Source organism: Perognathus longimembris, chromosome 8 (assembly GCF_023159225.1).
Source record: "Perognathus longimembris pacificus isolate PPM17 chromosome 8, ASM2315922v1, whole genome shotgun sequence".
NCBI classification, from domain to species: domain Eukaryota; kingdom Metazoa; phylum Chordata; class Mammalia; order Rodentia; family Heteromyidae; genus Perognathus; species Perognathus longimembris.
The window spans coordinates 62,389,348-62,416,934 of record NC_063168.1 but is presented as its reverse complement, the minus strand read 5'-3'; the positions used below and the strand labels follow the sequence as shown (position 1 = coordinate 62,416,934).

General features: G+C 55.1%; 1 protein-coding gene across 1 annotated transcript in view; it reads right to left on the bottom strand.

The window, feature by feature from the left end:
- The window catches only part of Dnmt3a (DNA methyltransferase 3 alpha), a 100,474-nt gene extending 73,431 nt beyond the window's left edge, over nucleotides 1-27,043 (bottom strand). The window contains exon 1 of the mRNA XM_048353296.1: nucleotides 26,920-27,043. The gene's annotated coding sequence lies outside the window, so the exon portion shown is untranslated. The remainder of the gene's footprint in view (nucleotides 1-26,919) is intronic.
- Nucleotides 27,044-27,587: the final 544 nt, after the last annotated feature.

Here is a 27,587-nt window from a genome sequence, read left to right as displayed (position 1 = left end):
ATTTTCCTCCTAACCTGTCCTCACCCGACCCCCCACCCCCACACCACCCCTGCCACGTGGAGGAAGTGAGCCGCAGTCACAGGATGTAGTGAAATGAATGTCACCTTGCTTTTAGGAACAGAGTCTGGGCCCTGCAGAGCAGAGGCCGGAACCCATGCCCGGAGCAACAAGTCCCCTTTGCAGAGGTGCTCTAGGGTCTTGGGGGTGGGGGGCGGGGGGGGGGAGTTGAGGAAGGAGGCCAGCCCCGCTGTCCCCAACCCCAGAAATGACTTCATTCCCCTTCAGAGCTATTGGGCCAGAGTAGGCCCCCCAAGCCGCCTAGCTGAATTTTAGGGGCTTTTCTTCTTCCCTGCACCAGGTTGGGGCCAAGCCAGTGAAATCACAAAGCCTGTTCCTCCAGCCACAGCTGGGAAGGGGGGACACGGGGGTGGGGGGCAGGGTGCTGTATCAACCCCTTCACCCGGAGCCAGTTCCCCAGATCCCACCCCCAGGGAGAGCGCCAAGCCCCTGCCTGAGTGCGCGCCTGCCTGGGAGGGGATTGGCAGCAGCAGGAAAGTAGGAGGCAGCTGGATCAGGGCCACCCACACCCTTCCCCTTCCAGTCCCCCCTTTCTGCTTCCCCGCTCCCCTCCCTCCTGGGCTTTTCCTCCCATCCCCCGACAGCCAGGGCTCCCTGGAAAACCAGGAGCCTGGAAACGGCACAGGCCAGGCCCTCCCCAGAGCCCTCCAGGTCCTGGGGAGCAGGTGCCCCACACTGGCTCAGCACTGGGAGTAGCCAGAGGAAGCTTGGGCTGGGCGGAACATTTCGGAGGGCCAGAACAAGAAGGGCTCCAGAAGTTAAAAGCCCAGTCCGGCTAGGAAGGCTTGGGGCCTTACAACTGCCCTCAGAGAAGGCCCCAGATTTCCCACACCCCTCTGTGTGGCCTCAGGCTGGGCCTAATGAGGGTCGGTGCCCAGTACCTGAGAGGGTGGAAGAGAGAGAGAGGCTCCCTGGGGGACAGTGTGCGAGCGCGGGGCACCCTTCTCACTGGGGCAGCTTCTGCTACTTTCCTAGTTTACAGCTAGAGCCTAAGGCATGTCTAAGGAGTGAACTTGACCTCTTCACTCTGAAGCTGTTAGGGCATGGTTCACTGCAAAGCTAACCTCCCCCCCCCCCCCATCCCACAGAAACAACCCTCCTGAGCCCGGAACTCCACACGGAGTCCATCCACTATTGGCTAGTAATTTCTCCTCAGGGCCCAGCCCAAAGCAAAGCCTTCAGGAGAAGCAGACTGTGGAAACAAACATTCAGCGCAGAGCCTGCGGATTAGAGTTTGGGCCTGGATGGGCTTCTCTGGTCCTCCGTCCCTCCTCAGAGGAGCTGGGCTGGTTGATCTCCAGATTCTAGTTCTGATCTTCTAGCGCTGACCTGCCACACTGCTGAGAACTCACAGCCATGGGGGGGGGGGGGGCGGGGGGAGGTGGCAGACAGACAAGGTGAGGGGGTGCCAGGCAGACAAGGCCCCAGAATGAGGCAGAGCACACCAGGCACAAAAGTAAGCAATAGGAGTTGGAGGCCCAGAGACACCTAGGGGGTACTGCTCTGCCGCAGACACGAGCTCTGCCAGAGCCTCTGCTCCAAGTGGGGAGAGGCAGGAAGCTGGCACCAGTAGCAGAACATCACAGGGCATTGACCTTGAAGGCAGACGCCCCGGAAGGGAAAGGGGAAATGCTCCTTCCTCCTCCCAGGCCCCTGACATCTGAACTGCATACACCGTCCCTACAGAAAACAGCTGACCCGGGTCAATCCCAGTCCCTTTGTGTTGCCCAATGGCCCAGCAGTGTCAGTGGCCCTCAAAATCACTCAGCATCAATTAAAACGACCCAGTGTGTGGCCAGGCGAGGCCACTCAACTCTACAGGCCCTATGGCCGAGGTACCAGCTCTGGACACAGACTGCCCCTTCCCGCCTGCAGAGTCCCACTGTTCTCCCAGGGAGTGGGTCCTGGGAAGAAGCTTCAAGCCAGCGGCAGGGGCCCACCGTGTCTTATGGCCTGGATGACCCCAGAGCAAGAGAACCCTCCTTACTCAGGCCAAGGCAAAGACACAAAAACAACCCCACAAAAGCTCTTCACCAAGAGCCGTTCTGACCAGCCGTTCTGACCAGCCGTTTTTATTTCCTGCCTGACACGTTTTCATGATGTTTAGGTCAACGAAGTACACATGCTTAAGGGATACCATCATGAAAACGTCTTGCATCATCGCCAGTATGGTCACTGTCATTGCTACATGGATTATGAAGGTGCTGTGGAGGGCTGGGGTGTAGCTCAGTGGCCCTAACCTCCATCCCCAGCACCCCAAGACAAAACAGAGCACCTGTTGTGGAAATGAGCTGGGATTGACTCTGCACTACATTGGGCCACATTCCTAACCCAGGAGCAATTATTTCAGAAGATGTAAAATTATAAGATTGGGCAGGACACAAGAAGGGACACGACCAGGATGGTTTGGGGGTGTGGAAAGTAGACGGTGGACAGCCATATTTGAGACAGGAGCGTGAAAGCCGCCGATTCCCAACATGGAGTCCTTAACAGATATCCCCCACCTGCCACGGCACCAGGTTCTCTGGGACCAGGGTGGAGAGGATGCCTGTGTGAAAACAAAGGCACTGATGGAAAACGTGATCCCTAAACCCGCCTCCCCCGAGGTTCCTAGTCCTTGGAGGGCAGAAAATCAGGAGGTGGCAGTGTCCAGGCACAGGGGACACAGAGGAGGATCCCCCGCTGGGCTGGAGGACAGGAGAGCCAGACCCTGCCACCTTTCTGGAGAATCTCAGCAGTCCAAGAGAAAAGGCGTACGGATGCCAACATTGACTCCAATACCCACACGGAGTAACAATGGTTGCTCAGGCCCACCCATGTGGATCTGAAGGTTAACAAGCCCTACCATGTGCTGGGTTTCCTTTCAGCTTTTACTCCATGTTCTTTTCTTTCATTTTGGGGAGGGTCTTGCTATGCGGCCCAGGCTGGCCTCAGTCGCTCAACCCTCCTCCCTTCACCTCCCAGCTGCTGGGATTACAGACATTTGCCATCATGCCTAGACAGTCCCTAGTCTTTTTGTTTGTTTTCTGGGTGCTTTTTGTTTGTTTGTTTGGAGTTTTTCCCATAACGGTAAGGTTTGAACTCAGGGACTCAGCTTGCCAGGCAAGAGTTCTACCACAGAACCCTACCAGCCCTAGTTCCATGTTGTTAACCCAAAAAGAACAAGTAAGGACAGATACACATTCAAGGAAAGCCTCTAACTTGGAAAATACAGACCAGAATAAACAAACCAACCCAAATTAAACCAAACCCAAACAAAACATAACAACAAGAACAGGAGGTAATAGATTTCCTGCACAGAAACGGTGATAGTATGTCCATGAAACAAGAACATGATGCTATTACACAAGAGTAATCAAGAACAATTTTTTTTAGAAATAAAAATTATGCTAGTAGAAATACCAAACTCAGTAGACTACTGGAAATAGAACTGTGGTATGAGTCAGACATTTCACTATCAAAGGAAATGAAATAAACATGCCCAAGAGACTTCTGCATTCCCAGGTTACTATTAGTGCTGATTATTACAGCACTAATCTTAATAGCTAAAGTAAGGAATCAGCCTGGATATCTATCAAGGATAAATTTATGTGCGTGCGCGCGCGCGCACACACACACAATGGAATATTATTCAGGCATAAAAAATGAAATGTCATTTGCAGCGACATGGAAGAGCCTAGGGGACATGAAGTGAAATGTTAGGCACAGAAAGATAACTATCACATGTTTTCTCTTACATATAAAATGTTGATCTCTTAGAAGTACAGAGTATACTAGCGGCTACCTGAGGATTGCAATACTAGAAGGACTGACTGGTAAGCTAGATGACAGACAAGCTGGGTTAACAAATATAGGCTTGCCCATCTGAATGGAAGTTACAGAAAGAAACAACAGATGGGAAAAAATTACCAATGACACAGAGAACTTTCCAAAATCGACAGACCTAAGTTGCCTGACTGAAAACTCTCCAGCCCATTGATGACAGTACCTCACACCAGGAATAGTACTGTGTGTAATTTCAGAATACTTAGACAAACAAAAGGTTCTAGCTGCTTCCAGGGGGTGGGGGGGGAGTGGCATAAGGATAATCAAGAGTCAGAATGGCCTCAGACTTCTTGAAAACAAGAAGACAAAAGACTAGTATGCTCAAAATTCTCAAGGAACTGAAATGTACCAATGGCTCATGCCTGTAATCCTAGCTATTCAGGAGGCTGAGATCTGAGGATTGTGGTTAGAAGCCAGCCTGGGCAGGAAAGTCCCTGTGAGACTTTTATCTCCAATTAACCACCAGAAAACCAGAAATGGTGCTGTGGCTCAAAGTAGTAGAGCACCAGGCTTGAGCTGAAGAGCTCCAGGGACAGTGCTCACGCCCAGAGTTCAAGCCCCACGACCGACCAAGAAAAAACAAAACTTAAGGAACTAAACAAACTTGAATTCTCTGATTAGACTTCTTTACTTCCTTTTTTCTTTTTATAGTGGAAGTGGGAGAGTCGAGTGCAAACACATGCAAGGTGTGTGCCCTGCTGTCAGAAAGCAGAGAAGATGTCCTCCAAGACACGGGAGGGCCGGCACAAGAAGCACGGAGGAAGAAGAGAGAGTCACAGGGGCCGCCATTCCCAACTAGGCAGTATGACTCCAGACTCAGACGTCAGCTGCTACCACTGCCATGCGCTGTACGGTCCTGCTCTGCCATCTGCATGCAGCTGCAGAATGGCTGTTGAAGGACACCTGCCTTCAGGATGTGCTCCAAGTAGGGGGTGAGCTTGGCCCTAAGAGGAAGAGACACAAGAGCCAGAAAGCAGAGAATCCACCTAGAAGGCAAAGAACAAACTCACAGAACATCATTTACAACTCGCCACACTCCTAGAAAGCAGGGCTCCCTAATGAAAGAAAGCACGTGACTCAAAAAGTGGAACTGAAACGTCACCTGCTGTGACTGTCCCAAATGGCAGCGAGGGGGGCAGGAGGAATTAGCAATGGGTACAGAGAAAACAAGGCAGATGAAAACAAAGTCATCAGTAACTTCAGGAAAAAAGTGGAAAGAAACTGTCACCGTACACTAGAAGACGCAGCTGTAACAATGTAAACATGCCATTGAAACAACAAATGTAAATATGCACACACACATATATACATATGCAGGCAAGTATGCATAGACACACATATGAAAAACTTCTATGTACCACAAAACCAGTGACTTCCAAACAGATTTGTTATCTTGCAGTTTGGCAAATTGGAGGTCACAGTGGTTTGCCTCAAATCAAGGGACTGTTAGGGTTGCATTCTTCCAATTTCCTGCCTTTTCTGGCTTCCAGAAGTTGCTCCTATCCTTGGCTTGCAGCCCCTTCCAACTCCAAAGCTGACCATCAAATCTCTCTCAGCAGCTTTGCTTGCTTCTCTGGCTCTGGCCTTCCTCTTTGACTTCCTTCTTTGACCCTTGTGGCTACATTGTCTTCCCAGATAATCCAGGATAATCTCATCTCCATGTCCTTAATCTAATCACATCTACAAAGTCCCTTTGGCCATATAAAGTAATATATTCACAGCTTCAGGGGATTAGGATGTAGCCATTAATGAGGGGCCATTATCTTGCCTATTATTTATTCATATATGAACACTAATACACGTACCAACATTTGTGTGTGTGCATGCACATCCATGCTAGTCCTGGGGTTCAAACTAAGGGTCCCAGGCACTATTCCTGAGCTCTTTTGCTCAAGGCTAGCACTCTACCACTTTTTGATGGTTAACCGGAGAGAAGAGTCTCATTGGACTCACACTTCTCAGATCTCAGCTTTCTGAGTAGCTAAAAATTACAGGTATGAGCCACTGGCACCTTGCATCAACATTTAAAAAATTGTTACTATAAAGGTGATGAACAGAGGGGCTACAGTTACATAAGTCACTAACATTTCCGAAAGACTATTGGAGGGGTGCTCTTAGTAAGTAAGCTCACCATCAAAACTATTTAGGAAGATGGTTGGGGAGTCAAAAGGTTGGCCATGTAAAAATCTACTAAACAGGAAACCAGTGACACACATCTACAGGAATGGATCAAAAATATGGGCATGCCAAGCTCCTAGAGGACACAGCTACGAGGACTGAGAGTGGCTGCCTCTGAGAAGTGGAAGAAGCAAGGAACAACTACTGAATTTTCTTAGGTTGTAGGGCTATTCTGACCTCTTAGAGGGCAAGGGGTGGGGACGAGGTTTACATCCCACCAGAGCCAAGGGTGGCGTTTGGCCTCCACTTCCTCCTCTAGAATCGAGGAAAGCTATGGCCATTCCCCCGTGCTGTGAAACCCTCAGACCCACGCATCACCATCCACTCCTCCCACCCTCAGAGTTCTCCCACCAGCCGCAAGGGTGCTACCTCCTGCTCTGCCACCAGGCCCCTCGGGAAATGGTCAGTTCTCCAAGGGCATCCCTTCCTCCAAGCCCAGCCAGTCCCCCCAACCACAGCAGACCCCCTCAACCCCACCTCAGACCAAGCCCCCCCAAGTCCAACCTCCCTCTGGAGCCTTAGGACCTTCCTACCGAGAGCTGACTCCCTGCCACCGACCCCAGTGCCATCCCCGCCTCCCTTTCCAGGCCCTGGGAGACCACCTCAAGCCTCAGCGCCTCCCCTGCTCCAACTGTGGCCATCTAGGGTATCCTCGCCTGTCATCATCCCGGCCCACAATGAATCCCCCAGTCACCAAAACAATTGCAACACCACCACCCAGAGCCCCTCCCACCCGCTGACCTCCAGTCCTCCAGGTGAGGTGTGGGTGGGGGGCCTCTCGGGAGAGCCGTGCCCCACTGACCCCAGCCCTGGCCCTCATGTGGGGAGCATATGTCCTAGCAGAACCAATCAGAAACCTTGCTGGAACATTTTGTGTATGTGCACGTGTAGGTCCTAGGGCTTGAACTCAGGGCCTGGGAGCTGTCCTTAGCAAGGCTGCTCTACCAATTGAACCACAGCTCCAGTAACAACCTATTTTAGTAGTTAAATGGAGATAAAAGTCTCATGAGCTTTGCTGCCTGGGTTGGCTTCAAACTGTGATCCTCAGATCTCAGCCTCCCAAGTAGCTAGGATCACAGGCGTGAGCCACCGGATCCCGTCTCCTGGAACTTTTTTTTTAAAATAGATAAAATGGAAAGGTGTGACCAGAGCCACAGGTCAGTCTGGCTGCCAGCTGTTGTCTTGCAGCCGTGGGGAGTGTACGGGGCTGAGAGCAGAGACAAGAAATGAAGAGGATCAAACGCGGCAGCTGTCAGGGTCCCTGCACCTGGCTGGGCGGGCACAGGGCTCCCCCTGTGCTTCTCACTACACTCCTGGAAACCAGCCTGTGCCACCGGCCTGACTGCCAAACGCCCTCCCGGGAGGCACAACTGTGCCTCAGTTTTCTCAGCTGTAAAATGGGGGAGTGCTGCTACTAGCCTCAGGGAGCTGCGGTGAGAATTAAAATGGAATTATTAAAAATCCTTACAAGAGTGCCTGGCACGGAGAAAACACTCAATAAAGTTTAACGATTATTAGTCTGTGACTCATCCACCCACAGATTCTCCGCTCTCTTCCGCTCCCTGGAGTGCCACAAGTGGACGTTACTCACACAGGGACTCATACGTGAGAAGATCTCACAACGCGCCAGCCTGTGCGTGAAGCCTCCCCGCGTCGCCATCCTGTGAATCCTCACACTTCACCCCACATTTCGTAGTGCGTGCTATTTTGGTCCCCATTTCCCAGATGACACAAGGGAGGCACAGGAGGGATCACGCAGCTGCCCCAGGTGACGTCTGGGAAGAGAGGAAGCCCGGTATAAGCACAGGCTCGGCCCATGCGTAGGGCAGGCTTCCCACTCCATTCTGTCTGTCTCATAATTAGCAGGTGACTGCGGCAGACCTACTCACTTCATAAATTGGCCACAAAACCTTTCCTGGTTGGCTTAACTGCAGGGGAAGAGGTGGTGGGCACTAAAACATCTTTTTTTTTTTTTTTTAATTGGTGCCAGGTCCCAGGGCTTAGACTCAGGGCCTCTCATCCTTACTTGGTTTTATTTGGTCATGGTTGGAGAGCTACCATTTGAGCCACAACTCCAAAATGGCATTTTGCTGGTTAATTGGAGATAAACTTTTTTTTTTTTTTTGGCCAGTCCTGGGGCTTGAACTCAGGGCCTGAGCACTGTCCCTGGCTTCTTTTTGCTCAAGGCTAGCACTCTGCCACTTGAGCCACAGCGCCACCTCTGGCCTTTTCTATATATGTGGTGCTGAGGAATTGAACCCAGGGCTTCATGTATACAAAGCAAGCACTCTTGCCTCTAGGTCATATTCCCAGCCTGGAGATAAACTCTTAAGGGCTTTTCTGCTAAGGCTAGCTTCAAACCATGATCCTATAGAGCTAGCTCCACTTTTGTGTAGCTAGGATTACAGGCATGAACCATTGGCACCTAGCTGGCACTGCAACTTTCTAATCATAGTATTTAATGCCCTGCCCAGTGCAGGATCTGTTCATTCATCTACTTACACTAGGATCTAGTGTTATCCCTTTAAGAGAAGAAGAAACCAAAGCTGAGAGAGGCTGACTACATCTTCAAGATAGCACAGCTAGAAAGTCCCAGGGCAGGATTCTGAGTTCGCAGGCCATCTACCTCCAGAGCTCTGCAAACAGGGAGGCCCAACTGTGCACATGAAGTGCAGCTCCACCGTCTATGATCTGAGCCAGGGTGATCCCAACCTAGCGGCCGAGCTTCCTGTTTGAGCTAGAGAGCAAATGCAGATGAGGAGAGCATCTGTGTCCTTCTCCTGCCCTGGCACCTGCAGGGCGGCGCAAGCTGGGGCCAGCAGAAGGCCAAAGGGGATGTCGGGACCCTGCAGAGGAAGGTGTCTATCTCCTGCTCCCCACTGTCTCCCTGGGTCACAAGACTGAGGCTGGGTAAGGAGGGGCGGGGGAAGGGTGAGATGCTATCATCATCCTGCTGCTCTTTCAGATGAACTGCTTACACTCAGCCCACCAGCTGTCCGTAGAACACCAAGAGCCACCGGCGACGACAGGCTGCCCTGTCATCCTGTCCTTCCAGGGCCCATCTGTCTAGCACAGGAGTCACCACGTGATGGTCTGTGGCTCTCACATCACCCCTCCCCTCCCAGGAGCCCCGGCAGTGCCTGCACAGACACCTCCGGCAGGAGCCTTCTGATCACTGCACACCTGCTGCCAACATGGCGGCCCCCGGGGCAGGGGAGACTGAGTCATAGACTCCTCTGCTCACACTAACAGTTACCATGACGCAGCCTCTAAAGCGAAGGGAGAAGAAAAAAAAAAAGAGGTTTGTACCCAAAATAGTCACTGGTAAGGCGCTGAAACTGTTCTCAGGGAAAATGAGCCACAGACTTCCATGCAGGAGCATCTATGTGGCGTTCACGGGAGATGCCTGCCGGGCCCTGTACACTGCGGTGGCCAGAGGGGCTTCCTCTACACTGGGGGTCAGGGGTCAGGGGCCGGGGCCGACAGCCTGCATGCAAATCCATGTGCCCGTCAGCCGGGTGACCCCTGGCGGGCTCTGTGGCAGCCCCCAGCGAAGTTTGAACCTACCTACCCTAGGACGTGGTCCACAGCCACAGCTATGTGCTCTCTAGAATGTTCCACACATGCCAACTCCAGAGCCTCTTTCCCCTTGACCTCTAAAACCCTCTGAGGACACTCGCAGTCTTAGCGCCCCAAGGAAGAGTGCTTCCACCAGAGGACCCCAAATGGTTCCGGTGGAAGGTAAGACATCTGCCTGGAGTTCTTGACCGCCCTGAACTCTGTCTGAATCAACAGTCAGAAAAGTAGAATGACCTTGAACACAGTGCCTGGCAGTGAGGTAATGGGCTATTTCCTAAGGAGAAATTGCATTGTTGGTACACAGCGGGGCCCAGGAAGGCTAGATGTGGAACCCGGGAGATCGTCTCAGGTGGCTTTTAAGATCTTCCATGCCAAAGCCAGGGTCAATGGGAAGCTATGATAACAACAACGACAAAAACCAGGACAACTGAGGAAGGGATCCTTAGGGAATGGAAGCCTGGGCTGTTCGTTGCCGGTCAATGGAGCACAGCCCACTGAAGCTCTTCTGGATAGTAATAGCAGCAGGAAGTCAGATAGCCAGTGTGGTCCTGAACAAATGAGGACACATGCACTGTAATACTGCTATACATTTTCTACTCACTTGATATATGAGCTTACTTGCATATATGATCACCACTATCCTTTCCCCTCTCCCTATTGTTTTCGATACAAGTTAGTGGTGGTTAATTTCAAATTTTCGATTTTTGTTTTTTGGTGGACCTGGGGCTTGAACTTCTGGCCTAGGCACTGTCCCTGAGCTTCTTTGTGCTCAAGGCTAGTGCTAGACCACTTGAACCACAGTGCTACCTCCCTGCCTCGGCTGGCTTCAAACTGTGATCCTCAGATCTCAGACTCCAGAGTAGCTAAGATTATAGGCATGAACCATCAGCATGTGGCTTCCATTTTTTTGTGTGTGTTTTTTTTCTTAATGCCAGTTCTGGAGCTTGAACTCTGGACCTGAGCTCTGTTCCTGAGATTTCTTGCTCAAGGTTAGTGCTCTACTACTTGAGCCACAGCTCCACATCCAGCAGTTTTTTGGTAGTCAACTGGAGATAAGAGTCTCAAGAAGCCAGGCGCTGGTGGCTCATGCCTGTAATCCTAGCTACTCAGGAGGCTGAGATCTGAGGATCATGGTTTAAAGCCAGACAAGGTAGGAAAGTCCGTGAGACTCTATCTTCAATTAATCACCAGAAAACTGAGTGGTGCTGTGGCTTAAAGTGGTAGAGTGGTAGCCTTGAGCAAAGAAAAGAAGCTCAGGGACAGCACCCAGTCCCTGAGTTAAAGCCCTATGACTGACAAAAAAAAAAAAGTCTCATGAGCTTTCCTGCCCAAGCTGGCTTCCAGATGTGATCCTTAGATCTCAGCCTCCGGAGTAGTTAGGATTACAGGTGTGAGCCAATGGCACCTGACTAAATTTTGGTCATTAGGTAACAGAACATTCAGTGGGACTGTGACTGAATTGGAGAAGTTACTAATATAGCCAGAGACCAATGCATTGATATTGGGGCTCCTCACTGTGGCACAAGGTTGACAGCTGTATGGTTATTTTGTTGTTGTAAAGATAGTCAAATGAGGCTGGGAATGTGGCTTAGTGGTAGAGTGCTTGCCCAAAGCCCTGGGTTTGATTCCTCAGTACCACATAAACAGAAAAAGCTGGAAGTGGTGCTGTGGCTCAAGTGGTAGAGTGTTAGCCTCAAGCAAAAGAAGTTCATAGACAGTGCCCAGACCCTGAGTTCAAGCCCCAGGACCTCACGTATGCGAGGCAAGCACTCTACCACTAGGCCATATTCCCACCCCTTGGAGTTCTTTTTTTTTTTAAACTAACCAATCATCATCATTATTCCAATCATGTTGTAGTTAATAAGGCTTTATATTAAACCTCCTTGTTCAAAAAAAACACACGAGGGCTGAGATGGGAGGGTGCATGCTAGCATGTGCAGATCCTGGATTCAATACTCAGCATCACAAAACAAAAACAACAAAATCCAACAAGCAAACACACACACACACACACACACACACACACACACGCCACCATGTGATTTCTGTCTCCTGAATAGGCCCTAATATAGTTGTTCTTGGCCTCAAAGGGTCTTTTCTATCCTCAGAGGTCCTTGAGATCAGTTCTGTGCCCTGCTAACTAATCACTCCTGCTTTAAGCACTCCCTCAACAATCGGGTATGGAGGGCCACTGCTGAGCAGGGGACTGGGGTGAACAAGAGCCCCGGCTTTGCGATGCTCAACAGCCAGTGGGGCTCTGACACTCCGTGCTCCTGGTTTTCCCACCCTTGGACTGAGCAGCTTGGAGTTGCTCCCATGCGGCCTGGGGTTGCTTCATGATGGGCGCCCTCTACCTTTAGGTGATTCTAGAGCCCGTGTGCCCACTCCGGTCTCAAGTGCCATCCCAGCAGACTGTCCACCCGTGGCTTCCTCAACCAAAACCTGATGCCTGATGGGAAGGCCAAACGGGCAGTTCTGTGAATGGACTCAAAACCGCACACTGCACATTTCATGGATAAACTATACAGAATACAAATTTGATCTTAATAAAGTGGGTCGTGGTGTCTTCAGTCTTACTGTCCTTTCCTCTGTGATGCCAAGCAGTGACTTCGCACAGTAAAATCTGAACTCTGGTTTGGTCTGACACCAATGGCTGGCTACAGCATCACCTTGAACTCCTGCTCTAACCTTGCCCCGCCTCCCTCCGCTGACCCATCTTTCCAGGTTTAGTCCTTGTCCCCAGATGACACCCCCTGGTCCCACACCCTGTCAGCTTATAGCCCTCTCTCCTCCAAAGGGAGGCCCCCTCTGGAGCCCCACAGCTCAGCCTCTTCTTGACTCTGACATATCTCCTCCCTCGGTCCTGCCCCCTTCTCCTTGGTTCCCCTGAGGGTCTTTTATATTTTCTGTGGGTGGTCACTGGGCATGTGCTGTGTGTACACATGTGTCTATTTCCCCAAATCTATGAGGTCAGAGTTCAGGTCTTGTGCTTTCCTCTCCCATTACCCTCCCCCCCCCCCCCGCCGCCCCCTTCATGGCGCACAGTTGGGGCTGCCTTCCCACCCTGCTCCAGGTGACTACCCCCGCCCCAGCTGCAGCATCCCCTCTCCCCCTCCCCCCTGCCTACTGTGACCCCGCCTCCACAGGGCTCTGCACCAATGGAAAGCCGTCTGTGGGAGCTCTGAAACTCCTGCCCACCCAGGCCAGAACCGATACTCACCTAGGCCTTTGTAGGCTCTAGGGAGGCCAGGCACTGTTGGCTCATGCCTGTAATCCTAGCTGCTCAGGAGGCTGAGATCTCAGGATCACAGTTCAAAGCCAGCCTGGGCAGAAAAGGTTGTGAGACTCTTATCTCCAATTCACCACCAGAAAAGCAGAAGTGGAGCTGTGGCTCAGTGATCAAGCGCTAGCTGTGAGCAAAATAGCTCAATGCCCCAGGTTCTGAGTTCAAACACCATAACCGACAAGAAAAAAAAAAAAGGAACAAAGAAATATTATATGATTCAGGATAAAAGGTCAATAATGGGTCTTAGGAAGCCAAGACTCTGGCTTCAGACCCTATCTACAGACTAGCGGTGTAGCTCAAGTAGAAGACTGCTTACCTAGCATGTAAAAGGCTCTGGGTTCAATCCCCAGTACCAGACACACATACTAAAAGACTCCATCTAGGAGCACCCGGCGTTCAATCCTAGATGGTTGTCACTGGTTGGCCCAGGCTTGCGGCTTTCCACCTGCCCTGTGGGCTCAGAAGCCTCTGCCAGCCACACACACAGCTGTGGAGCATAGATGCACACACTCAGGTGCACAGATGTACCCACAGAGTCAGACACACGCAAGGATAGGTGCACACAGGGAAAGAGATGTGTACAGATGCACACACACAGATGTACAGAGAGAGACACACACGCCCATAGACACACACACATACCAACACACAGACACACACATGTGCAGACACACAGAAACAAACATATGAGCACAAACCCAGGCACAGAGACACAGAGACACACGCACCCAGTGAGACACACAGGCGTGTGCGGGCCCCTGGCACCTGGAGCAGGAGCCTGCGGGCCACCCCCGCACACGCACGCGCTCACACATTTCACCTACTGTATGGGCCAAAGTGGCATTTGGAAACCAGCTTGGGAACCTCATAACCAATCACAACATTGTTCCCAGAGAAAATACAAAACACTACCCTGTAAACAAACATTTGCAGTAGAACTCCTCCAAAAGCTGGGAATTGCCTGTACCAGAAAACTAACAGAGCAAGAAAAGAAAACCACATAAACTTGGGTTGCCTCTGCAAAATTAATACCAATTACAAAAACATTATGTGAACTGCTTACCATTTACACCTAATTACCATGCCACACAATGATGCATATCATTAAGGGTATGGTGGATTAATTATGCTGTACATTTCATTTGATTATACTACCACACCCTGAGTTACACACGTCCTGCTTCCTGAGGGCCACGCTGTGGTCTGGTCCTAGCCCAGGTCTGTATAAACCGGAAACACGGGCTCCTTACTTAGATTGATGGCAGTCCCCACTTCCGCTCCTGGCCAGGGACAGTGTGATGCTTTCCAGGCCTTCTGGCCGGTATCAACCAGCCCTTCCCCCTCCCCCAGTGCTCCCCAGAACGCAGGAACACTTCAAAGGTCTCTTCCGGGGCATGGTCACAGCTTGCACAAGGGCCAGCAGGAGAGCCCCTCACAGAGGACACTGGCCCATCATCTCCCGAGGTCCAGCTCTGCGAGCCAGGTATCCCACCCCACATCCCGGCCTAAGCCACCTCCAAGCTCACTTCCCTCAATTCACCAAACATCTGCCCTTCTCTTCCCCAGCACCCGGTCCTGCCCAGGTCCCACGCCTGTCCTCTCTGGACCTTGGCCTGCACTCCCCACGGCCTCTTCCTCTTTGTTATTAAGAAGAGTAGGGGGCTGGGGATATAGCCTAGTGGCAAGAGTGCCTGCCTCGGATACACGAGGCCCTAGGTTCGATTCCCCAGCACCACATATACAGAAAACGGCCAGAAGCAGCGCTGTGGCTCAAGTGGCAGAGTGCTAGCCTTGAGCGGGAAGAAGCCAGGGACAGTGCTCAGGCCCTGAGTCCTAGGCCCAGGACTGGCCAAAAAAAAAAAAGAAGAGTAAGTTCCCTGGGTGCCGGTGGCTCACGCCTGTAAGTCTCAGCTCAGGAGGCTGAGATCTGAGGATCGTGGTTTGAGGCCAGCCTGGGCAGGAAAGTCCATGAGCTGTTTACATCCAATAATCCAACAACAACAACGAAAAAAGAAAGCCAGAAGTAGAGTTGTGGTTCAAGTAGCAGAGCCATAGCCTTGAGCACAAAGGCTAAGAGACACGGCACCCAGGCCCTGATTAAAGCCCAGTACTGGCTCAGAAGAAGAAGAAAGAAGGAAAAAGAGGAAGAGGAGGAGGAGGAGGAGGAGGAGGAGGAGGAGGAGGAGGAGGAGGAGGAACCGTTTCCATCCTCAGTGAGTCTTCTTAAGAGTATACCAGGGTGACCCAGGCTGGGACCAAGAACTGAGAAGCAGGGGATCACTGGAACCTGATAGAAAGGGCTTTGCAGAAACATGGCACGCACCCTGTCTGAGGAGCAGCAGGGCCCAGGCCCCTCGGGAGGCAAAGTACCCGAGGAGCCTCAGCCTCAGGGTGTGTAAGGAGGGAAGGGAGAGCGGTGTGTGCAGATGTGCCCCACTCTGGGCCACACTGGGAGTACACACGGTTGAACTCAAATCCCCAAGCACCTGTAAGGCCCACTGGATAAGGATTCTTTGAAAAAGATGAGTGCAATAAAACACACTGGCCTAGAAGTGCAAGAAGGAATGTTTGAGGCAAACAGACAACCACACAAGCCTGGGCGGGCGCGTCCGCTTTGTAGATGGAGCAGAGAGAGGCTGAGAGGTGGGTGGTCTGCCCAAGATCTCCGCCATCAGAGCCAAGGTCAAATCACCATCTGTCCAGTGCCGCTGTGGTGGTCCTGGCACGACGGCCACACCGCCCCATGCCTCTGCCTAAGTCCAGCCATGTTGACGTGGCTTGCGCGATTTTTCTAGAAATTCTTTGGAAATAGCCTTCAGCTCATATTCATAGACATACCAAAAGCTCTTCTAAGTGAGAGATGGGGTGTCTTTTTTGTTTGTTTACCCAACGTGCTGCCCCAGCTTGCCCCCCTCCACCTCGATAAACTTGCCTCTCTGACGAAGTCGGCGGTGCTGCGTCACGTTCCACCCCCCGACACGCAGCAGAGGAACACGGCCCCTGCTCGCAGCTCCTTCCCAGGGACGGCTGAGAGGCTCAAGTCCCCGCTCAGGCGCATCTGCAGTGCTTGATGAAGTCACTGCCTCCCCCAAGCCACCGATGGGACCACCCAGCTGCCCCGCTCACCCAGCCCACGGACGCCCCCTCGGCCTCTGACTCAGGCGCCTCCAAAACCTCCCCTGAGGAAGTCCTACTCCTCCTCTAGCTCCAATCTGCTCTCCCTACCCAGACAGCTGGCTCAGCCAGGAACTACAGGGTTGCCACAGGCTACCCTCACTCCACCAGAGCCCAGCCCTTCACACACACACACACACACACACACACACACACACACACACAGAGTACAGACTGGTCCCCAGACGGGCCCATCTGCCCTGGCCTTCCCCCTGCACACCCTGACACGGGCCTCGCCTGTGCCACCTCCCCACCGATGTCTCAGATCATCTTTGTCATACACAAGTATGGCCCTGGGCTCAGGCACGCATCGGTGGATAACAGCCCAGCCTTCCGCAGCCTAGCCTCCGGCCTCCTATCCCTCATCCCTAACTACAGGCATGTCTGGCCAGAGTGCACCGTTGACCTGGCTACACGCCCTGCCACTCAGGACGAGCATCCCATCCATCAGAAAGCGATTCTGACATTCTTTCCTCCAACCTGGGTTCCTTGCTCTGAGTCCAATAATGCCTGGGCGCCCCCACCCCCATGTCCCACCCCCCCGCCCTCCTTCCAGCTGCCCTGGCTGTGATCAGCCCCCACAGATCCCACCTGTTCTCCCTATCTGTGTAGCCAGCGCCTGGCACGCAGTAGGTCTTTTATGGAAGGGATGGGCACTATTTCTGGGCCAGGCCCACCCTTGGGGCCATCTTCAATGCCAGGCTGCTGAGAGGGGGTTGGCAGGGGACTGGGGCAACTGCCCAGATCCACTGGACTTTGCGGCTGAGCTGCCACTACCAGACCAGGACCCTCCGGTCCCCACCTGTGTGGTGGGGTTAGGGGACTACGAGAGCATGCAACAAGCACTACATTGTTGCTGTAATAAAAACCATTAGGCGCCATTGCTGCACCAGCTGCCAGGTCTGGCTGTGGTCTAGACCCTCCCTTGCTCTGGGCTGCAGGCAGAGCCGGCCCTGCCAGAAAGCCTAGAACCCAGAAGAGAGGCTGCCGCGCGTTTAGCTCCGGGGAGAGCAGCCGGCGGCCAGGGGGAGAGTGCGGGGCCGTGGGCAGAAGCCAAATCCTGGCTTTGCTGAGGGGGAAATAAACTGATGTTCTGTTGTTTTTAGTCCAGAAAGGCCAACGTCCCTGTGGGTATCATAGGAAGGGCACTGCATCAATAGCAAGGCTAGAGGACGATGACACCTCCCCTCCACATATTCGGTCTACTGCAGGCTTAGAGGTCATTCTCAAGGTGACTCTCTCCTCCCTTTTTGTAGGGTCCTCCAGCACAGCTGGGCCTTCCTGGGGGTCTTCCGTATGCTGTCCTGGAGTGACTCCTCACCTACAGGTCACCCTCTTGCTACCCGAGGGGAGGGCGGGTGTTTACAGGAACATGCCTGATTCACAGATGAAGACCCCCAGCTCAGCGCTGTGGAGGGCCTGGCGGCCACTGAGTTCATTCAGCAGGGCTGAAAGGCAAATCTTTGGTAGGGGAGTCAGCCCCTTTCCCCATCCCACTAGCCTGGCGCTATAGACTTGGTCTGCCCAGGGACGAGCTCTGTCCTTGTCCCCACGCTGGGCTCCATGGAGTTCTCTTCTTGTCTTATTCTGGGGTCAGCTGCAAAGACCTTCTTTCACCTGTGTGTATGAACAGGGCCAGTCTCAGAGGAAAAGCAAGCTCCAAGAGACACTCTTGGCCTAGGTGGGGGAGGGGTTGGGAAAGGTGGAGGTGGGTGCTGTTGCCAAGCGACCAGCCTGGGGCGGGCGGGCCCTGGGGAAAGAGGGCAGCCAGGCTGCCAGGCAGGCAGAGGAATTCCTTTCTGCCCACTTCCCTACCTGCCCACCTGAAGTCACCCAGGGTGCTGCCCCTGCTCAGGAGCCCAGAGATGGTACAACTTGAGCTAAGAAAGCACACAGTCCCCCAGACACTCCCCTTCCTCCCTGCAGTGGACCTTCTGAATTCTCATTTTGTCCGGCGGGCGCGGATGGGAGGGGGCGGGGCTCTGCAAGTGCTCTCTAGAGGCCTGGGCTGGTCACCCACCCAATCCCTGGGCTGGACTCCAGTTGTGCCCAGCTCCCACGGAACCATCTGGGCCACAACCATCTACCAGCTGCAAGTATTTCGGGATGATCCTCATAGATCTGTTTTCCTATCCTGGGTAAGAACTGAGTTTCCCATCCCCTGGGGGGAGGGGGGGGCTAGCGACAAGCAGCCACTTACTTTATGCTCTTAGCCAGTCCCTGACAGCCCAGGTATTTGCCCTATGAACTTTCTTGAAAAGAACTTCCCTGAAGATGTTTAAGATTATCCCCAGTAACCTTGTCCTCAGTCTCTAAGGCAGTTGTTTACCTATTATTAAAAAAAAAAGATGGGAGGTACCGGTGGCTCATGCCTGTAATCCTAGCTACTCAAGAGGCTGAGATCATGGTTCAAAGCCAGCCTGGGGCATTAAAGTCCCTGTGAGACTCTTATCTTCCAATTAACCACTCAAAAACTGGAAGCAGAGCTATGGCTCAAAGTAGTAGAGCACTAGCCTTGAGCAGAAGAGCTCAGGGAAGCACCCAGGCCTTGAGTCCAAGCTTCACCACTGACAAAAAAGTTATCCATCCTTTAGTCCTAGAATGATGTAATTCTTTTTTTCATATTCTTAGCCACAAACTTTCTAAAAGTGTGGTTTTCCCTTGATTTGGGATTACAAGCAATAGCTCATCAAATTCCTCCCACGTTGGTGTCAGGTCATCTGGCTTGCCCTCAGCAAAAATCCTACCCGTCTGCTTTGCCAAAAGCCCCCACCCCTCAAGTTTCCTCATATATTGCCTAGTACAAGTCCCAGCTTGATCTGCTTGCTAGGCTGGTGTTCTACCGCTTGCATTTTGCCTCCAGCCTTGCTTTTTGCTGAATGTTTTGGAGATGGGGTCTCATGGGCTTTTCTGCTGGGGGCTGGCTGGAACTGCAATTCTTCCCACCTAAGCCTCCTAAGTAGTTAGGATTCACGCTGTGAGCCACTGACCTCCAGATACTCATAGCAGCTTTTTGTCCACCAACCTGCTCCAAGACTGAGGCTGCTCACTGGCTCAGGCTGGTCAGAACAGGGTTCAGGTCTACACTGAAGACTAGCACAAAAGTTCCTGAGTATGATTTTACTTTTTATACCATCTTATAATAAAAACTGGAAAAAAAAAGATCTGGTTGTACTGCTTCTCATATATATATATTTGCTTTATTTTTTGTTGCTGTCATTAAGAAACAAACATGTTCACTTACATTTTTTCAAAGAATAAAAGAGTGTAAAGCATGAGAGAAAAAAATCTCTGCCGACAAGTTGGTGATATCATTTTAAGACAATATTTTCTATGCACGTACTAGCCTTTGAATATGAATATTCGCATATATTTTATGTGAATTTTTTACAAAAATGAGATTCTACTATGTACACTATCTGGGGTAAGCAAACACCAACCCACAGATATGCAACAAGTCACAACAGGTCTCCTTCCTCCCTCCTCTCACGTGCTCCTGGGGAATCTTCCCATTTAGCTTTCCCTTGATTCAAATTCATTTATCCTTTTGGAATCTGTGAAATCAATCACACAGGACCATCCCTGTACCAAGCATTCTCTCCAGCAGGTTCTGCCTTCTGGGGTTCTGGAGGGCACCCCTTGCCTGATGAGAGCAGGGCACGCGCGCCTGTGCCCCCCAGGGTCTTCAGGGCCACAGACATTCACCGGCATTCTCCATGACACAGTTTACATCTCACCAACGGCTCAGTCCACGCGAATCTGACCCTTCAGACCCACATCCCCACTAGGTCTGGAACATCTGTTCTACTCCCCGGCCATCTAGAGCAAGAACAACACTGGACTAAGCCTCAAGACCCCAGTCCCAGTTCCCCAGTCACTGACTGGGAAAGATATCCTTTGTTGGTCCCCTCTAAGAACCCAGATTAAGGCAGCTAATAAATGGCTCAGAATTAAGAATGACCTTGACATTTGAAACAGGAAGAGAGAGGCAAGGTCAATAGGAATGACTATGGAAACAAGAAAATGGGAACCTGGCCGTGGTCTAAATAAGGCTCTTAGGGGTCAGAGAGGACCATGTCTGACAGGATGGGTTATGTAGAGCCTCTGCTGCTGCTAAACAATAGTTTACCCCATCCTGGGATTCGGTAGGAGAGCCCCAGATGTCTGCACTTCACCCCACTTCCAGACAGGCTGGTAGCTGGTGATGTGACCAGCAAGGGAGAGTTGACTTTGCAGGCCCTGTTCTCCCAGCTGTCCTTGCGGAAGGCTGCCAGGCACTGTACTCACACCTGGGGCACCGCAGGCAGCTCCACAGGGTGTTGGCAGCTGGTCAGCTCTGTGTAGGCAAGGAAAGGCAGGGCAGGACGGAGTCAGGAGGCAGAGGCTGAAACCTGACTTCACCCCCATTCTCCCTCCTAGCCCCCTGCAGGAATGTTCTGGATTGGGGGACGTCTTTGAGTCTGGAGAGTGGGCATCAGAGGATATGCCCCCCAGGCACACTGTGATGGCCATCATTAGGAATAAGAGACATTCCTCGGGCCCTGGCCCCCTTCTCCATATCCCCTTCTTTGCCACGACCCCCTGGGGCTGTGTCATTTAAACATTAGTCCATAGAATATAAAGAATTCGGGTCCTGGCTGGGAAGGTGGCTTAGCGGTAGAGTGTTTGCCTAGCATGCAGGAAGCCCTGGGTTCAACACCTCAGCACCACACAAGCAGAAAAAGCCGGAAGTGGCGCTGTGGTTCAGGAGGTAGGGTGTTGCCCTTGAACAACAAGAAGCCAGGGACAGTGCTCAGGCCCTGAGTCCCAAGCCCCAGGACTGGCAAAAATAAGAATTCAGGTCCTATGCCAAATGAGCTCAGTCGGCCTCTTCTGTTCCTTCTTCTGTCCCGCTCTCTCCCTGCCCTGCCCACCGTGCCAAGCCACCTTCCCTTCCGCTCCTGCCACCTCCCCCAGCCACCACAGCAGGGCTGTTTGTGGAGTGCTTTCCCACTGACCACACAGGTGTTTCCAAGTGTGGTGACCCTTTCTCCACACAGACACAGGGCCTCAGGCAGGCCCCCTGCCTATCCTGCTGAGCTCCCAGGCCCTGCCGAGAGGCCCTCCTAGATCCTCCCAGCATGTCGCCAGCCCACTCTCTGAGCGCGCTCGCTCTACTCCGTCCTCCCCTGCCCCCCCCCCCCACGCTGCCCCGCGCGCTTGAGCCCTTCACTCTGTAGCTAATTAGGTGAGGTCTCTTAAACTCAGCGTCCTGCACAGCCAGCACAGGGCCTAACTCACAGGAAATGCTCAAAAAAAACGAATCTGTGATGAATGGAAGCAAACGTGGTGGGAAATGCTACAACACTCATGACAGAGTAAGAAGAGCAAGCCAGAACGAGTGTGAGGGACGGAAGGTGGACACACAACCTGTTGACCAGCATCTGTGACACTGGGGGACAGGTAGATGGGCCGGGGCTGCTGAGATGCCTGCTGTCTCTGGAAATTTCCAGTCACAGCCGGTGCTTGCCTCATCTGAGCAAGATAGCGCAGGAGGTGGACGGGAAGTCCCAGAGCCCCCGGGAGCTGCCCCCGTGTTCACACAGCACCCCTATTCCTCCCCACCATGCCCCGCAGGAGAGTCTGAACTCACTCCCATAGTACAGACGAGGCTCAGAGAACCGATGCGGCTGCCCAAGTCCTGCAGCCGGGCAATCAGAACACAGCTCCGGGGATGCCCGGGTCTCGCTTACACAGCCTAGAAACACTCTGTTGTGGAAGCGAGTTCTGTCTCTTGCACGCCACTGCACACCACGCACGTACAAACAGACACCCATGTAGACAGGGCGCTGAACCCATCCTGCCCCACACATGGGGCCAACACAGGCGGCGAGGACACAAATACAACTCGCATGGATATCAAATTTATTTGTGGGCTTTTTTTAGGGGGAAAAAATACTATAGTCAAAAAGACAAATGGAGTGAGGTACAGTAGCATATGCCTATAGTCCCAGCTGCTCGGGAGGCTGAGATGGATGACTTGACCCCAGTGTTTGTCACTATTTGACACTGTGAACCCTTGTCTGAAAAAAATAAAAATAAAAATTGTCAGGTGCCAGTTACCACTGCCTGTATTCCTAGTGACTCATGAGGCTGTACTCTAAGGAGCATGGTTTGAAGCCAACCCAGACAGGAAAGTCTGTGAGACTCTCACCTGCAATTAAACACCAAAAAAAAAAAAAAGCTGGAAGCGGAGCTGTGGCTCAAGTGGCAGAGCACTAGCCTTAAGTAAAAAAGCTCAGGAACAGCTCCCAGGCCCAGAGTTCAGGCTCCAAAATGCACATGTGCACACACACCCACACACAAATTAAAAGACAAATGACTGATAGGAAGTTCTCAAAAAGTTGGGCCCTCGTGGCTCATTCCTCTAATCCCAGCTACTCAGTTTAAAGCCAGCCCAGGCAGTAAAGTCCATGAGACTATTATGTCCAATTAACTAAAACCAAACAAAACAAAACCCCTCAAAATTGATATAAAAGCTGGGCACGGTGGTATAAGCCTGTCATTCCAGCATTTGTGAGGCTGAAGTAGAAGGATCAAGTTCAAGTCCAGCCTGGGCTACATAGCAAGATCCTATCTCAAGGGGAAAAGAAGCTAGCACCTCTGGCTTATTATTAAAGCCCTGTGGAGGAGCAGCCAAGTCTCTACAGAAACCCAGCCTCAAGAGGCAAGCCTAGGCCCCCAGTATCTACTACACACCAAACTGGAAGCGGTAGCGATTCCACACTGGCCTCAACTGCCAGAAGCCAGAGACCAGTTATCAGTGGTATGTGTGGGGCGGAGGGAACGGAGGCAGGAAGTGCTGAGGGGCAAAAGCATGGGATGGCGTATGGGTGGTCCTCCTGCCTCCAGCTCCGTGAAGCACTATTACCACTCCTACTGAGTGCTCCCCCCCCCCCCCACACACACACCTAGCTCCAAGTGCTCTCAGGGCTGATAGTTCTCTTCCATCCAGAAATCCTAAGGCTTGGAGTCTGAAGGTGTCTTAGGCCCAAAAATAGAGATGTGGTCTGTTTTGAAACTACCCATTACACAGCAAGGTAGCTGAGACTACGTGTGTGTGCGTCTGTGTGTCTGTGTGTCTGTGTGGTGAGTCTTGAGGATTGAACTCAGGGCCTGGGTCCTGTCCTGTAGCTTTTTTTGCTCAAGGTTGGGTGCTGTGCCCCTTGAGTCACAGCTCCACTTTCAGCTTTTTTAGTAGTTTATTGGAGGTAAAAGTCTAATGGACTTTCCCACCTGGGGTGGCTCCAAACTCTGATCCTCAGATCTCAACCAGTACTGGGATGACAGGCGTGAGCTACCAGCACCAGCTGACACTGTTTTCTACATGGCTTCCCCGAACAGGAGGCCTAAGGTGATCTGGGGAAGAACGTGCACTCTCAGGGAAATGTGAGCTAAGGAATGGGCCTGCAAGTGGGCGATGGCCGTTGGACAGGACAGCAGCAGCAGGCGTTAGGAGACTGACCATAAACCTGCTTCTTGGGCTGACAGGAAGGCAGGGACATTAAGCAGGCTTGCCTGCTACCCAGCTGATAGCCAAGGAGGCCCCTCTAAATGCCCAACGGGGCATTCCGAGGTGGTCAAGGCTAGCAAGATGGCTGTTCACACTGATAGGGAGCCGACCTACGCACCAGCCCAGAACAGCCCAGAGTGCAGGCCTACTCCACTTCCTCCTGCCCTCAGGCCCTGGACCAGGACTTCATGGCTCCTCCTCTCTTCCTGGCTGGCTTTTTGAGGGGATCAATGGTGGCCAGGGATGTGAATATGATAGTGAAATCTCCACCAGGGATTGAGGGGTTTACAAGCAAATTGGATTCAGGAAGGAAACATCAGAAATTACAAACACACACACACACACACACACACACACGGATTTCCACATAAACTCATAGGACACACATGAGAAGGCTTAATGGAAGCTGTACTTTGACACCCTCTGCAGAATCTGACGTGACAACCCTTTCCTACAGCGTCCCCTCCCTCATTGTTGCCCGGCTGTCCAAGGCTCAGCCCCCTCCCCCTCTCCTCCCAAGCCTTCCCCGGCATCACCAATGGACAAAAACAGGACGCCACCCCTACACCCTCATTCTGGGTCTCAAATTCCATCCCAAGACTCAGAGCCATAGAATTTCAAAGTTGGAATGAGCCTCTAAGCTCTGTCCAACCCCCACCCCACAGAGGAATCCCTCCGGCAGACACGGGGCCACTGGGCGGTCTCCCCTCCTTCAGTGCTGGAGGGCAGCCCTCTAACCATGGCTGCTCATTCCTTGGGTCTAGAGGGATTCACCTTTCCTGGGGGCAGGCTCCTGCTGGGCCCCGGGTGGGGTAACCAGGAAAGCCTGGATCAGTGGATTTCATAAGGCCCAGAAACCAGGCCATCACCAAAGAGCACTAGGGCAAGCCAGACAGGACTCTGGTCAGGGCATCGTGGACAGAGCACCAATATAAGCAAGCCCCAGAAGGGGAGGCAGACAGGTCCCAGACTCCCCATACAGGTTGGCCAGAGGCCCGGGCATGGTCACAGCACATAAACACACACAGGTGCACACTTTGCCCATCCACCGCCTCCCGGGGGTGGGGGTGGGTGGGGTGGGGTGGGGACCCTCCATGGAGCCCAGAGGCAGAGGGTGCCAGCCATCTTGCCCCAGAAACGGGCAGAAAGCCTCACAATCCAACTCTCCAAGGCAAGTAAGTGGCTCAGCAAACTACCAGGAAATGGGCCCTGCCAGTAGAGGGGATAGTCCAAGGGGGGGGGGGGGGGCTGGGCTCCCTAAATCCCACAGGTCAGTCCTCACACCCTTCAACGCTGGGGAACAGCTCCCCAGGCTGCAGCTGTCACATCTGCCCAGGAGGGAAGGGGCACAGCGGGGCGGCACCTGATCCCAGGATCCCTGCCCAGCGGCCCACCCCGCTCAGGAGGTTCAGCCGCGGGCGGCCCGGAGTGAAACATGAAGACGGAACTGTCCCCGGGGATGCCGAGGGCAGTCTCTGCCCTGGGCAACGCGGGGCACGTTGGGTCACAGGGGTAGAGGGTGCTCCTCCAGAAGGCCCCTGCCCCTGCTGGTTTCAGAGGCAGCAGCTGTGGCTACAAGCTCCAGTGGACGCGGGCCAGAGCTGCCCAGCTGGGTGCAGGACGCCATCTTGGGTCAAGGTGCAGCCGCAAGGGGCTCCCCTTGGGAGGCCTGGGAGACAGGCAGGGGCACCCCGACTCCCACGGCGGCCGCCGCCTCGGCTGGTCTTGCACCGGAGAGAGGGGAGGAAGAACGGAGGGGACGGAGGGAAGGGGAAGAGGAGGAGGGAAGGGAGAGGATGCCCCAAGAAGGCAGGCTCCAGGAAATCGAAATGCACTTTGGCAGCGGGCCCCGGCGAAGAGGGGCTGGGGGAGGCCAGGGGCGGGCCCGGGCCCCGCGCCAGCCAGCTCGGCCGCGCCGATGGGGAGGGAGGTCAGGGTGGCACGGGGAGGGACGCCTGGGCGAGGGCGGGCCGCGGATCGGGGCCGCCTGCGGCGGGGAAGCTCGGGGTCTTCCGGGGGCACCGGGCCGGGGGGTGGGGGGGCGAGGAGGGGGCGCGCGGGACCCCGGTCCGCAGCTTCGACGAGGCCTCGTCCTTCACCGTGCAGATGCGAAGCTCTCAAGGACACGTCTGCACCGGCCCGGCGGGGGTGCGTGTGCGTGAGTGTGTCCGCGTGCGTGAGTGTGCGTGGGGGGGGCTGCAGCGGGGGGCGACCCCGCGTCCCCCGTCTCGAGGCTCCCACCCCCCCCCCCGCCCCGCGCCCCCGGCCCCCCACGGCCCGAGCCCGGGTCCTCGCTCGCCCCCGCCCCGCCCCCACACTGCGGCGCCGCCGCCGCCCGCTCCCACGGCCCGCAGCGGGGGCAGGGAGGAGCCCGCCGCGACGCCCCCCCCCCCGCCGCCGCCGCCCAGCCCCGGAGGAAGGGGTGCTCCCGAGCGGGCACCCTCCCCACCCCGCCGCCCCTCCCAGATCCGCCGGCGCCCGGCACCCCCAGCCACAGGTGGCCGGAGGAGGATCGCGGCGCCGCGTTCCCCGGCCCGGCCCCCGGATCACCCCGCGGCCCGCCCCTGGGGGCCGCCGGGGTCCCCCCCTCCCCGCCCCAGCGGGCCGGGGAGGGCCGGGAGCCGGGGGAGGGGCGGGGGGCCGGGTCGTGCCAGGCTGCCATTTTCTGCCGCCGCGGCGGAGCCTGCGCGGGGCCCGGCCCCCGCCCCCTCCCCCGCGCCCCGTGGGCCCCGGCGGGGGGCCGATCACCCCGGGTCCCGGTCCGCGCCCTCCGGCACCCCGGCCGCAGGCCCCAGGCCGGGGCCCCGGGGCGGGCGCCGAGCCCGGAAGGCGGAGGCGGCCGGGCCGGGGCCCCTGCGGCCCCGCCGAGCCGGGCACCGCGGCTGCGGCCGGCGGTGGAGGGGGCCCCCCGCGGCATTGTATAGACTTGAACTTGAGCCCGGAGACGGGCGGGGGCGGGGAGCGGGGTCCGGGCCGGGAGCGGGCAGGACGGGAGGGGGCGCCTGCCGAGCCCGCGGGGACATAAACAAACCCTCCCGTCCCCCGCGCCGCCCCGGCCAGCCCGAGCCGCCGTCCTCGCCCGCGGCCCCGGCCCCCCGAGGGCGCCCGGGCGCCGAGCCGCAGGGGTGCGGGCGCGTGCCCCCGAGCCGGGCACTGCCCGCCGCCGTGCCCCTCGCCCGGCCTCCCTCCTTCCCGCCCGCCGGCCTCCGGCCGGGCCTCCCGGGCCGCCGGCAGCGGCGCTCATTACCGTGTGGCCGGTGGGGTCCGGCCGGCCCGGCTGCGCGCCCCGGTGTCGCGGCGCCGCGTCCCGGCTCGTCCTCTGCTCTCGCCGCCGCCGCCGCCGCCGCCGCCCGCGCGCCCTCCTCCCTCCCGGCCCGCCTGCTGCCTCGCTCGCTCGCTCGCTCGCTCCCTCCCTCCCTCCGCTCGCTGTCGCGCTCCCTCTCTCCGCCTCCTCCGCCGGGTCCCCCCCTCCCACCCCTTCTCTCCGCCTTCCTCCTTCCCTCCCTCCGGCCGCCCGCGGGCGCAGGCCTCCGCCCGCCGCTCGCCCCCCGCGGCCGCGCTGGCCCGGGCCCCGGCGCTGCGGAGCCGGCCCGGGAGGCAGCTCCGGCCTGGGGGCCCCCGGGGCGCCGCGGCGGGAGCGGCCCGGGCGCGCGGCCGGTCCTAGCGCCCTCGGCCCGACTTCCCGGCCTCTGCGGAGGTCCGCGGCGAGCCGCCCCCGGACGGAGGCCCCGGCCGGCCGGGCCGCGGGGACTCGGGCACCCCGCCGTGGGGCAACGCTCGCCGACCCCTCGGGGCCCCGGGGCTCCCTGCCCAGCCCGGGGCCTGGCCGCCGCCTCCCCGCTCCTCCCCGCGGGGCGCCCCGCTACCTGGCGCGGCTCCGGCGCTGGGTCCCCGCATCCAGCACTGGCCGCAGGG